The 13,284-nt window shown below is 37.7% G+C and overlaps 1 protein-coding gene across 29 annotated transcripts in view; it reads right to left on the reverse strand.

The window, feature by feature from the left end:
• The window catches only part of ESRRG (estrogen related receptor gamma), a 615,477-nt gene that overhangs the window by 67,148 nt on the left and 535,045 nt on the right, over window positions 1–13,284 (reverse strand). The window lies entirely within an intron of this gene.

The following is a 13,284-nucleotide window of genomic DNA, read 5'->3' on the forward strand; positions in this document are numbered from 1 at the left end:
AGAGAAAATCCCTTTGAGGAGCTGCAGGAAAAGAAGCTAAGGCCGATTAGCAGTATCAGACACAGCAGTGACAGGTAATGTCAGTGGCGGCCTCTGATGGGGTTCTCCTTCGAGACAATGTCCTAAAAGAAGGGCCCAGTTTAACCCAGAGTACTTGTGCATATTTATAGGCTTCTCTTAAGGGGATGAGTGGAAATCATTTGTACAGTCACACATATACTCCAGGGAGAATCTAATCACATTAACTTCTTGAGGATCATGTGAGACCATAAAACGCACCCACCCCCCAGCTACCTGCAACCACCCTGGCCCCTTCTCGAAATAGACAGTGAGAGCCTTAAATCTGGCTGTGGGATTTCGTCCCTCTCTTCCTGATTCAGCAATCTTCGGCTCCTCACACCTACATTTTCCTCCCAAGCCATGTCTTCATTATTAATTGAATGAATCAATCTCTGCATGAAGTGTCTTGGAATAAACCAAAATATCAGCCAGTTACTAGCAGTCATTGGTTGTCAAGAGCTTATTATATTCCAGGCAACGGTTAATTGTTTTACATATAGGAACACATCTCAGCCTGATAGCAATCCTATGAGGCGGGTGCTATTATTATCCTGTTTTACAAAATGAGAAAACGGGAGCTCGCAAGAGGCAGAGCGAGCCAGGGGTGGGAGCCGAGCGAATGGCTGCAGAACCCACATTCTTAAGCGCTATGTTTATACTGCCTCCCTGCCATCAAATTCTATTTTGGGAAAAGAGCATTTGGTATTTACTCCAAAAGCTAGAACCGCAGGCAGATAAAACCCCATCATCGTGGTAAACAGTGCTCACATCATGATATGGGGTGCCCACAGGTGGGCAGAACGATGGACTGGCTGGGGGAGCCTCGAACACGGGAACTCAACTGAAGGCCTAGGCATTTTGCATCTCTCACTCCACAGAGGGTGACTTGACTTTTTAAAAAGTTTACAGCCATGTGACTGGACAGCCTGAAAATCATCAAAAGATTCAGTTATGGGACTTTTCCAGGGGCCCAAAGACATTCATTTCCTTGCCCCATGTTCCTCCTTAAAATGCTATTGCAAATTAGACAAGCCTGTTTCACCCGGGCCCTGGAGGCACAGCAACACTGGGGCTGCATTTTCAGGTCAGGGTGGGGAGGCCTGGAGAGCAGCGGCTTGTCTACCAGGCACCCCTGGTGTGGCCCAGGGTTACATTTACTTCTGCTGGAGTATCATGGCACCAATCCAGGAACTTTGGATAGTGCCTGGCTGCGTGTGGAAACACTCTAAGTTCTGCTGAAATAAAAGGAGAAAATCACACAGGGAGAGAAAATGCATATCCATTAGGTGGGCTTTTTTTTTTTTTTTTTTTTAAACTGAGTCCTTAGTCACTAAAAGAGATAAAAGCCATGACTCACATTAAAGCTTCCTTGCTCTACAGATGAATTAACAATTAGCAAGGGGAAGTCTTTTCGTTTTGGTCTCCTGATAGCTATCTGGACTATTAAACATGTGGGGCTTGCATAGGAAATTACAAAGGCTTCCCTCTGTTTCAGATTCCAGATGCATCCGAAATACATTTATAGATTTCTGTGCCTAGGACATAACCCCAAAGAAGTTCCTCCTCCTTTTTTTCAAGGCGTAGTTCTCTCTTCTTGCCTCGTTCAGAGGTATGTGCTAAATTTATAATCTGGATTGGAGCTGAAATCAAAATGATAGAAATTGGAAATAACCATAGACAAAATATTTTGCAGGGGAAATGTTGTTCTACTAGGGGTAAAGTGGCTTCATCTGAAGCATGCAGCCCTAATCTATGACACATACAAGTACAAATTAGGTCATCTGCAACAGGTGACAAGTTTTAATTGAATGTCTTCTGTCTGCAATTCTGACAAAAGGTGAATGGAAATAAATGAGTCTGGCAACACGGCCCTGAGCCTTACAATACCCAATATCTCATTATTTTTAAACAGCTATCTATAAACTGATGCTGACAAGCCTTGAACCTTTTATTTCTGCTCAAGATGAGGTGGCTGTGAAGGGGGAAAAAAAGAGAAAAAGAAAAAAGGGGCATCCAGAACATTACATTAAACATGCAATACCTACCATTATCACTTCCCCGATGTAATTAAAGGAAATCTCCTATTCAAAAGGCACTATTTCTTACTTTGCCTGATGTCAGAGAGGGAGGGAGGGAGAGAGGGAGGCAAGGAGGGAGGGAGGCAGGGCAAGCATGCTTGGCCTGCACTTGCTAAACATAGAGACAACCTTTAAAGACAAAAAGAAAATTTTCCCTTTCCTGCTTTTGGCCTGTTAAAAATTTCATAAACTATTGAAAGAGATATTGCCATGAATTAACGTCTATCTAAACTCTATTTTGTCTTGTTACTGTTTAATACCAGGGACTCTTCCCTTTATCCTTTTCGAAATTGCCTCCTCGTATGAATAAAGTTATGAGTTAGTGGGTAAAGACATGAAATGTGGTTGCACATCAACATCAGGAAAAGTGATTCTACTAATTCACAATTAAATGTGACACTGGCAGCAATAAGTTTAACACAATAATAACAGTAATAACAGTGCACAGCACCCCATGGGGATGCTCTGTGTAAACAGAAGCACAAATATTATTTATGCAAAATTCAATGCCCTGTAAAAATGAATTAAATATGAAATCAACCAAGCTGGTTTACAAGTTGCTGCTGGGTTGAGAGCCAGAGTCACTTTGTTTCCTTCAATGGGGAGGAATACAGTCGTGTCTAATGACCAAAAAAAGCAGATGTGGATTTCAAAGACAATATAGGTCTGGGTTGGGATGGCGAGGAGTGAAAATCTAACAGGGAAAGGTGGCAGTGAGTCTGGGGGTCATTTGGTTTCATTATGTGTGACGCCAGATCCGATGGGCACCTGACAAAGAGCTTTTGGAAGCTCAAGAGAGAAGCTCGTGGTCATTTTAGTAAAAGAAAACTTTAAGTCCTGGCCAATTTGTTAGGAACTCACCAAAGGTATTACAAATGTACTACCAGACTCAAGCTGAGATGCTGAGAGCCAGTTATAAGATACCAAAGTGACATACGAGGTTTAGTAATATTTTTCTGGTGATTGTACTTTGGCAATAATTGAGATTCAAATTAAAGTAAGTCTAGTACAAAGAAACATAATACACATATAGCCAGGTCATACAAAAAAAAAAAAAAGAATTATACCTAGCACATAAAATATGTAGGGGAAAATCAGTTTGATAGAGATTAAATGTTAATACAATATTAATGTATACATGCCCAAATCTCATACCAGTGAGAAATTTTCCTGAGACACTTATTTCTTGTGACACTGGCAGCAATAAGTTTAATACAATAATAATAGTAATAACAATGCACAGCACTCCACGGGGATGCTCTGTGTAAACAAAAGCACAGACACTATTTATGCAGAATTCAGTACCCCGTAAAAATGAATTAAATATGAAATTAAACAAGCTAGTTTTCAAGTGGCTGGGATGAAAGCCACAGTCACTTGGTTTCACTCAATGGAGAGGAAGACAGTGCAGTCTAGAAGCTCATCTGCAGGTCTTTAGTGGAGACAGCTTCAACAGAAGTGCCACGAACTGAATGTCCGTGCCTCACCAAAATTCCCAAAACCTAATGGGAATGTCAAAACCTAATCCCCAGTGTGATGGTATTTGGAGATGGGGCATTTGGGAGGTGATTATGTCACGAAGGTACATCCCTGATTATGGGATCTGTGCCCTTATAAAAGAGACACCAGAGAGCTCCCTCACCCCCTTCTACCACATGAGGACAGAGAAAAGAGGGCCATCTAGGCACCGAAAGCCCTCACCAAACAGTAAATCTGCAAGGTCCTTGATCCTGGACCTCTCAACCTCTATAAATGTGAGAAGTAAACTTCTGTTGTTTGTCAGCCACCCAGTGCATAGTATTCTGTTACAGCAGCCCACATAGAATAAAACAAGAAAGGAAGGAACATTAAAAAGCAGTTGGTGAGTGAATAATCTACAATGGGTTGACTCACGGTCTGAGTAGAAATAAAGAAAATACACTGGTTTCCATCCCTTCTCAACCAACTCTAGATTCTATCACTAACCTCCCTCTCACCTGCCAGTTGTGCGATTAAATATTTGTGAGGAAAGTCAATGGAGAAGAAGAAAGGAAACACAAGAGAGAGTATGAAAGAAAGCCTTAGCCCTGTAGAAATGCACAAGGAGAGAAAACAAGCATGAAAGAATCAGAGTACATTCCCAGTCGCCTTTGGTGCTGAGATGTTCACAGCAGCACATGGCCACCATGGGCACGTTTTCAAGCTAAAATTTCTCTCTCAAAGTTGGCATATTAGATAGTCAAGGAATTTAAGACCTTGGGAGAAGAATCATGAGTGGCAGTGATACTAAGAAAGCACCTTTATATAAATGATATATGCACCACAATATTAAAAGACTATCAATAACAGGGGGGCCTGGCTGGCTCAGCCCATGGAACATGCAACCCTTGATCTCAGGGTTGTGGGCTCATGCTCCATGTTGAGTATGGAGATCACTTTAACAAGTCTTCAATAAAAAGAGACTATGTTAAAGTAATGTTTCGTGTGCAATTAATTTCCATTTATCATTTTTCAATCTCTTGAATATTTTCAGAATCTCTATCCTACCTGGTTTCAGTAGTCTTACTATAAATCCAGTTCAATTCGCTGGGGACAACAATGTATATAAAAAGGAAAAAAAGGGATCCCTGGGTGGCTCAGCAGTTTGGCGCCTGCCTTTGGCCCTGGGCGTGATCCTGGAATCCCGGGATCGAGTCCCACGTTGGGCTCCTGGCATGGAGCCTACTTCTCCCTCTGCCTGTGTCTCTGCCTCTCTCTCTCTCTCTCTCTGTCTATCATGAATAAATAAATAAATAAATAAATAAATAAATAAATAAATAAATCTTAAAAAAAAGGAAAAAAATATTTTTACATCTGGTTTCCAAGACAAACATTCAATGACATATTTATTTTACCGCTGTGAGAATCTAGGTTTTAATAAGGAGCTACTGCAGATTCATGTTTAATTGATAAATAATGTTGGGAATCCCTGGGTGGCTCAGTGGTTAAGTGCCTGCCTTCGGCCCAGCACGTGATCCTGGAGACCCGGGATCAAGTTCCACGTCAGGCTCCCTGCATGGAGCCTGCTTCTCCCTCTGCCTGTATCTCTCTCTCTCTCTCTCTCTCTCTCTTTCTCTCTCTGTGTGTCTCTCATGAATAAATAAATAAAATCTTTAAAAATAATAATTGATAAACAATGTTGAAGATTTGGGGAGAGTTAGACATAATGTAAAACACATCAAAATATTCTGTCAAGGAAAGTAAAAACAGGGAAGTGCATACTCAGAGCCAATAGCAACACTGTATGTTTATATTTTAAATTTTTTAAAAAGTTACTTATTTCAGAGAGAGAGAAAGAGAGAACACAAATGGGAGCAGGGACAGAGGGGGAGGGAGGGAATCCTCAAGCAGACTCCCCACTAAGTGTGGAGCCTGATGCAGGGCTCAACCTCATGACCCTGAGATCATGACCTGAGGTGAAATCAAGAGTCGGACCCTCAACCAACTGAGCTACCAGGGTTCCCCAAGAAAACTGTACATTGAAAGTGTTACGGCAGGGGGAGGCCGTAGTCTGTACTTTTATTCTCAAACTAGGACATGTGAAGATTGTGGAAAGAAATAGAAAACACAAATGATATTTCCAGATGCCAAATATACTGGGTTACGGTTGCAGAAAGCATGTGCCTGCACCAGGTGGTGAATTTCCTGATGGACCTCCTTCCTGTGTAGAGATGCTACAGGACGAGCTAGCTGGGTGTGTATTGTCCCATACACAAATGGTCCACAATGTTAGAAAGGATCTTTAAATCCCAAAGCATACCAAGAAAAGCCAAACACACTTTTCCAATCACATGGCAGCTCAAGACTAGATTTTGGGAATAAAGACTCCAAAAGTCACTACCTCATGTAGGAGGAGGAGAAATTTCCCATGCAAATCTTGCAGTTTTCCAAACTACGTTTTCTTAGCCTTTCCTGTCAACTGGCTCTCTCTATATTTTTGAAATGCAGCCTGGGCTAACCTCAGACTTCAAAATGTTTTGCTTATATGTATCCAGCTTAATTCCACAAAAAAATGCAGGTAGAGGGCATGGTGAGAAATGACTTTCCAACTGAAACAGCTTCAAGCGTCAGTAGTGATTCTGGTGTATGTTTTCATCATAGATTGCTCATCATTGTGCATGCAGTCTACTTCCCAGGCCTGTGCACAGTAGGCATTCAAATTAGTAAATAAATAAATTTGAAATACGCTTTATTGCTATGTAATAATTAAGGTCTTTTTCATCTTTTTATTTCTTTGCTTTTGATGCTTCAGAACCCCAAATGGACCCACAGAGAGATAGGACTCTCTTGTCAGTGAGAGTTTCTGTTGCTTGTGTTTTCCTCAGTGCACTAATATATTATAACTTTAGGAAGGTATAGAAAACTGAGAGACAACAAAATAGTACGAATCCTGAAAAGGGAGTTGCTGAAAGGTAAGACATCAGAAGTTAATTTTTGTATATTCATCCTGGACAATATGAGAAAATAAAACAGCATTCGGTTTGCTGGGAAAACCTCAGAGAGATATTAAGAAAACATACTAATGAGAATTACATTTGGATAGTGAATATTGAGCAAGAAAGGCCACAGATCCGTATGGTTGGGAAATTTGACAAATGAAGAAAACCATTCTCTTTCCGAGACGTTTTTATTGCCCTCCTGCCTGGAAGCAGATGAATGAGTTTGATCACGTGTTAAGCTCTCTTCCAGTTCTAAGATTCTATGAATGAAATGGTGTATTTAAAAAGATGGAATTGACCCACAGATTCAGAGTACGACAACTGCTTGGCAGTTGGAAACATCAACATACTTCATATCTTAAATCAGGGAAGACCGGAGCCAAATGGAGAGCATTAATGAACCAGAAGAGCAGTAGGCTTTCTGGCACAGGTCTTAGCATTCCCCTCACACTGACCTTGGCCAAATGCATTTCCTTTTGTTCTTGACAATAATAAAGCAAATAAAGTGCCCACGTTTGAAAAATGCTTCTAGCTTATTACTGCATTAGGAAAAGATCAATGCCTGTTGCACATCACTGTGGAGAATGAAGTATGGAAAAATCATAAACAGCTTCAGATTTGTGTGCATTTTACAGTATACAGACTACATTATGCTAAGGGGAGGAGAATATGATCTAATAATGGATATTTTGAAAGCAACCAATGAGTAGTTAAATGGCTATTCTGTTATTTAACTAAATTTCACCTGGAGTTTAAAAATAAAACGGTATTTGACTAAGTATGACCAGATTTCAGTAAATATATCACAATAATGGGTAATGTTTCATCTCAACTTCTATAGCCACCCATTTTTCAGAAATTATTGTGTATAGGTGTGTATACACACATTATACACACACACACATATAAATATATAGTTCAGAGAAAGATATACACACAATTCTAAATATATAAAATATTATTCAGTTTCTTTATTTTTGTGATGATTTGGCTAGTCAAATGATTCTGTGAGAATTTTTTCTTTGCAAAATTTTTCCATCCAAACTCATGTTGCATGAGTTTATGTGGGTATTTATATTAGGAGTTGCAAACTCAAACAACTACCTGGAGTCAAGGGGTTGTGTTAAAAAAGAAATGAGGGGTGTGTATGTATTGTGGTGAACAAAAGAGAACTTGCCCCACAGATGTCCATGGCCTCTACTAGCACTGATGTGATACTTTTTCTCATGGGAGTGGTAGGCACAATGAATAGGAGTCTGGTGTCATTAGAGTTTCCATTTCCAGAAGAAACCAGCAATCTGGATCTTTATATAAAACCACCTAATATTTAAGTGTCCACACAATTTTTTAGCTAATTGATAACCTTCAGGCTGCCAGTTTATAGCTTTGGTCTACATTCTTGTACAGAGGGGCCAACTGTGAATAGTTCCCTGATAGAGGCCAAGTATGACAATTGGCCAGTTAAACTGATCGTATTACAAGTTGGTAGTTACTTAGAAATTATCTTTTTATTTTATTTGGACCCTCATTATAGGAGCATAAACTGTGCTAACTGCTTAAGTTACTTCATAGGCTACGTATTGAAATTCTAATTTTAAAATGCTATTTAGTAGGGTTTCTAGTATAGCAATAATCATAATGTATATAATTTAAGAGTTTTTATTAGAAATCACTTCAAACAAGGGCAAAAATTTAATCACCTATGCCCCTGCATGTCACCTGTCAGTTAAGAATACTGACATGTTTTGATCCACATAAGCCCTCTTCAAGAATCTCTTAAGCATAGATCTCCACAGTTACATATCGTAAATGGCATCAAAGGTTTTCTTTAAGTTCATCCATTATGTTTACTAAATGTTTTCCCTTTTCGAAGGAACATCTTTCTGCCTAGTAAAAGCTGTTGGAAACTGCAAGTTAATTCCTATAACACAATTGGTGCATTTTCACTGTCACTAAGATTACAATCAAATGAATCATCTTTGGGAATGAGCTCACAGAGAATCACTTTTCTGTTGGTTTAGACCCTTTCTCCCGAAACTCCTTGTGTAATACGGAAGAGGTCTTTGAAGTGGCAAAAAAAAAAAAAAAAAAAAAGTAAGATGATGCTGAATGCTTTCTGGAACAGTCCTAGAAGGATTTGTTGTGATAGTGTCTTCTCTGGATTAGTAGATCATAGACTACAAAGGACCAGAAGATGCTGCTAGAATGGAGAGCTGAAGGGGGTGAGTATAGGTAGGAGATGGCCAAGATAGTGTGAATGTCTATCAAAGATACAGTGAATGAAAACAAAGAGAAAGAAATTTAATTTGAAAAGAGTGTTCAAAAAACAGAATCTATAAGCTTGAAAGAAGGTGATAAAAATCACTTTTCTATTAACTGTTAGGAAGAATAGGCAAGTATATTACAAATAATTTTCCATATGCCAAATAACATATTATATACAGTGAAAAAGTGAGTCTCTAAATAAACCATGACACAACACTGCACAACCAGCAACAGGTCCTGGACCAAACGTATCGTGAAGCCAAGATCAGTGAAAATACAGACTCACTGATAACAGAGGAAAGTCAAACGTGTACATCTGATGAATGAAATGGTTACTCCATAACTCCGATCTACAGCAAGCCACCCTAGGAGCACAGAGAGGTACTGGCTTCTTCTAATGGTATGAATTTCAGAAACTCACTTTTCAGAGCCTCTTGTCTCCCCTGCCATCAAGAGAATAGATAGAAATGCCCTGGAACCTGTCATCACAGTGCCCTAATCAGTCAACAGGTCGCTATTGGGCAGCATGAGGCATCCCTCTACCTACAGGGGCTTCCTGGTGGCCCTCTGAGCACTCCGTCCCTGCTGGCCAAGAAAATGAAAGATCATGAAATTGAACCCAAGTCATCACATGGCAGGTTAAGAAAGCACAGCAACTGGTCCACCAACATAGCCTGGGAGCGGACTTTAAGGTCATAACAACATTTCCATCCCATTGTTGAGACTGGAAAGAAGTATGATACTGCGATTCCTAAAAAAGTTTTGGATGGTCATATATCTTAGTTAACGCATGCATTTAAGCACACCCTAAGGGAGATACTCAACAGCCGAGAATTTATGTGTTTTTTTGGGGAAACAGTAAAGTCATTCTTCCTCTCATTCTCCCTTACTTCTCCTGTCTGCCCAACCAACTTAATTTTATATATAATATATATTTGTTTCTAATTTTTATTTATTTATGATAGTCACACAGAGAGAGAGAGAGAGAGAGAGGCAGAGACACAGGCAGAGGGAGAAGCAGGCTCCATGCACCGGGAGCCCGACGTGGGATTCGATCCCGGGTCTCCAGGATCGCACCCTGGGCCAAAGGCAGGCGCCAAACCGCTGCACCACCCAGGGATCCCCTTAATTTTATATATATTCACACACATATACCCATATATATTATGTATATATGTACAGGACTGATCAGATCTTTCTAAATTAAAATACATTTGCTGTAAATTGGTATACTTTGTTCTTAAAAACTTAAAAATTATAGATGGGAAAACATAAATACATCAGTAAACTCTTGTGAAGATTTCTTGCATAGCCACTATTCAACTTATTTTACAGATTTCATATAATTTCCCAGCCATCATAAAAAAATTTTGCAGATCCTTTTAAAATTTTCACATAGCTTCTACATGTATTTTATTTGCTACTTATAAATTAAAAAAAAATAATAAAATGACTGTTTGCCTAGTATTAAGACAGGGAAAATAGAACTCAGCTCTATAATTCTCTATATATTCCTCCATAATATGATTTACTTTTTGCTGCTGAGGGCATGATTCAAGAATATCAACATGGGATGGAGTAGTTTTCAGACCAGTTGTACATTAAATACTGGACAGTGTTAAAATGTTCCAGATCTCATGGCACAAAAAAATATTCAGAAAGATTTCATCATTAAAGAGGATGAAAATAAAAATAGGTGGAATTGTCTTAATTACTGGTTCTAATAAAATGATGATTCAATTCATCTACCAATGCATAATTGAGACAAATCTAAAAAGTTAACTATGATATGGCAGGGGCCCGGTACTAAGATGAAAAGAAATCTGCAAAAATTACTACTTGGTATTTTTAATGTTTCCCTGGTGCTCATCATGGATTTTCTTTTTCAACAATGAGGTACACTTAAAGAAAATGGGAAAATAAAGAATATGGCATGAACTCTACATAATCACATTTAATAAACTGCTAACACATTCTGAATTTTCATGTAAAGTCTTTAGCATGGGATTATACCAAATACTGTACTAGCTCTAAATTTTAATTATATGTGGCTTACTTAAGAGAATGAGGTAGACAAATCTGGATTTAGAATAAATAATTGTAAAATTTCTCTTGAAATGAAGGTAGGTGCAAAATAAAGGAGTAAATAAATTCTAAAATATCCACTGAATAAGTAGATGGGGGAAGAAACTAGATCTTTGAGAAAAAAAAAAATCTTTCAAAAGTAGGATGTTAAGTATTTCAAATAATGTCAAAAGAGATGTTTGTGAACAGTTGTGCATAAGTGACATATTGCTTTTGCATAACATGCTATTGAATAATGTGACATAAATAAGAATAAAAACCAATTAATACATACACTTTTTCAATCTCAATAATCAAATTCAATGAAAATACATAAAAAATAAAGCTTGCTCTTCAATATTTAAAAAGTTCTCTTATGGGGCATCTGGGTGGCTCAGTAGATGAGTATCTGCCTTCGGCTCAGGTCATGATCCTGGGGTGCTGAGATCGAGTCCCCCATCAAGCTCCCCGTGGAGAGCCCCTTTCTCTCTCTACCTATGTCTCTGCCTCCCTCTCTGTGTCTCTCATGAATAAATAAATAAAATCTTTAAAAATGAATAAGTCATTTCTCAATCCCTCTTTTTGTTTCAGATCAATGTTTTGGATCAAAATGAAATTGCTCTCAGAAATTCTAACACATTTAGCAATAGTTAGACAATCTAGACTTCAATTATAATATGTGCCCACTCTGAAATTTAAAAAGAAAGCAGTAGCAATTTTATTGTAATCTGATAAAGAAGCATTTGGACCTTTGGGGACGGAGTTAATGAATTACAGATCTGAAACCAAGTTCCAAGGATTCACTGTGAACTTCCACTCTAGTAGTTAAAGTACATGTCTATCAAATTGCTTATGAGGACAAATTTATGGAAAATAACCAAGAGTAAAGCTTTGTTCTTATTAAGAAACATGAATATGTATGTAATTTTAGCCAGACTAAATTAACCCAAAAATGAATAAATAAAAAAATAAGGACAATAATTGTCACAAGAGAAGGCTTGCTTCCCTTGCTGCTCTTATAAAAGCATTTATATGTAGAGGTTCACAAAAGAATTCATATTTTTAAATACAACTATTTGGAAAGAAACAAAGGAATCGGCAAGGAAAGCACCATGGAGCAAGAAACATGTACAGTTTACCCCTCTTTGGTAATAAACCTTTTTAAAGCAGGGATAGCCTGCAGGCTTACCATGGAAATAATACATGAGAATTAGTGTTCATGCAAGCAGTATGTTATTGCTGAGGTGTGTTCATTTCTAAGCATGACTCTATTTAGAAAGGTAACATTGAGCCATTAATCCTAATTTTACATCAAACATTTTTTGAAACTGCATAGCTCTGAATAGAGTAAAATTCCATTTTAGCAGCAACAGTATAAATCTGAAACAAGTATCAAATATATCACAGATAGTTGTGTGAATTCCTCTGTGTCTTCGTGGGTAGCGTACATTAACGTGGGCTCGCCCTGGCTAATGCTCAATCATCAATTAATTTGAACCAATATCAATAAATAAGTGCATTATACCTGTGATTTTACCTTTATTTTCAATCTAGTGATTTAATATGATTGATGCCCGTGGATCATTAAGGATTTTAGCATATGAAATCAGTACTATTTAAGTTAAGCAAACCTGCGAATCTCCTTAACTCTGCCCTTAACTCTCCTGTATCTCTGGGTTACTGTTTTCTTGCATAACCTTTAAATATATGAAGACCCAAGACTGAGGAACTACTCCATAAACACCACCACAAAAAAAAAAAAATAAAAAATAAATAAATAAATAAATAAATAAATAAATAAATAAATAAATAAATAAAGGCAATCAGGATCATTTCTGTTAATAAATTTATTATTGCGAATTAAGTCTGCCATTGCCTTATGGAGAACAAAAATAAGTAATTTCAATACCTTTATGTTCCAGACATCTCAAGTATATTAATCACCTCTATTTCAAAGACTTTGGAATACAGTAAGTAAAAAGCACCCAAATGACTTATTAATGTTTACAAAGCACTTCATGTAGATCATGCCACTTAATTCTTAAAATTCAGTCCTATGAGTTTAGGATTCCTATCTCCAATTTGTAGGCTCAGAGGAGTTAAGCAACCCCTGATCAAGATCTTGAACTTGGTTCTCTAATTCTTAATGCTTTTTATACTAATATATATGTGTGTGTATTTATATTTTTCTATATATAATAATTTTTATATATTACATATAAATTTTCTGTATTATATGTAATATAGAAAAAAACATATACATAGATATATATTAGTATGAATATACAGTGTGTGTGTGTATATATGTATGTATATACACAATTTCCAAAACTCTGAGCAATTTTTAAAAAAAAGGAAAA

The sequence above is a fragment of the Canis lupus genome, chromosome 38 (genome assembly GCF_011100685.1).
Source record: "Canis lupus familiaris isolate Mischka breed German Shepherd chromosome 38, alternate assembly UU_Cfam_GSD_1.0, whole genome shotgun sequence".
NCBI classification, from domain to species: Eukaryota; Metazoa; Chordata; class Mammalia; order Carnivora; family Canidae; genus Canis; species Canis lupus.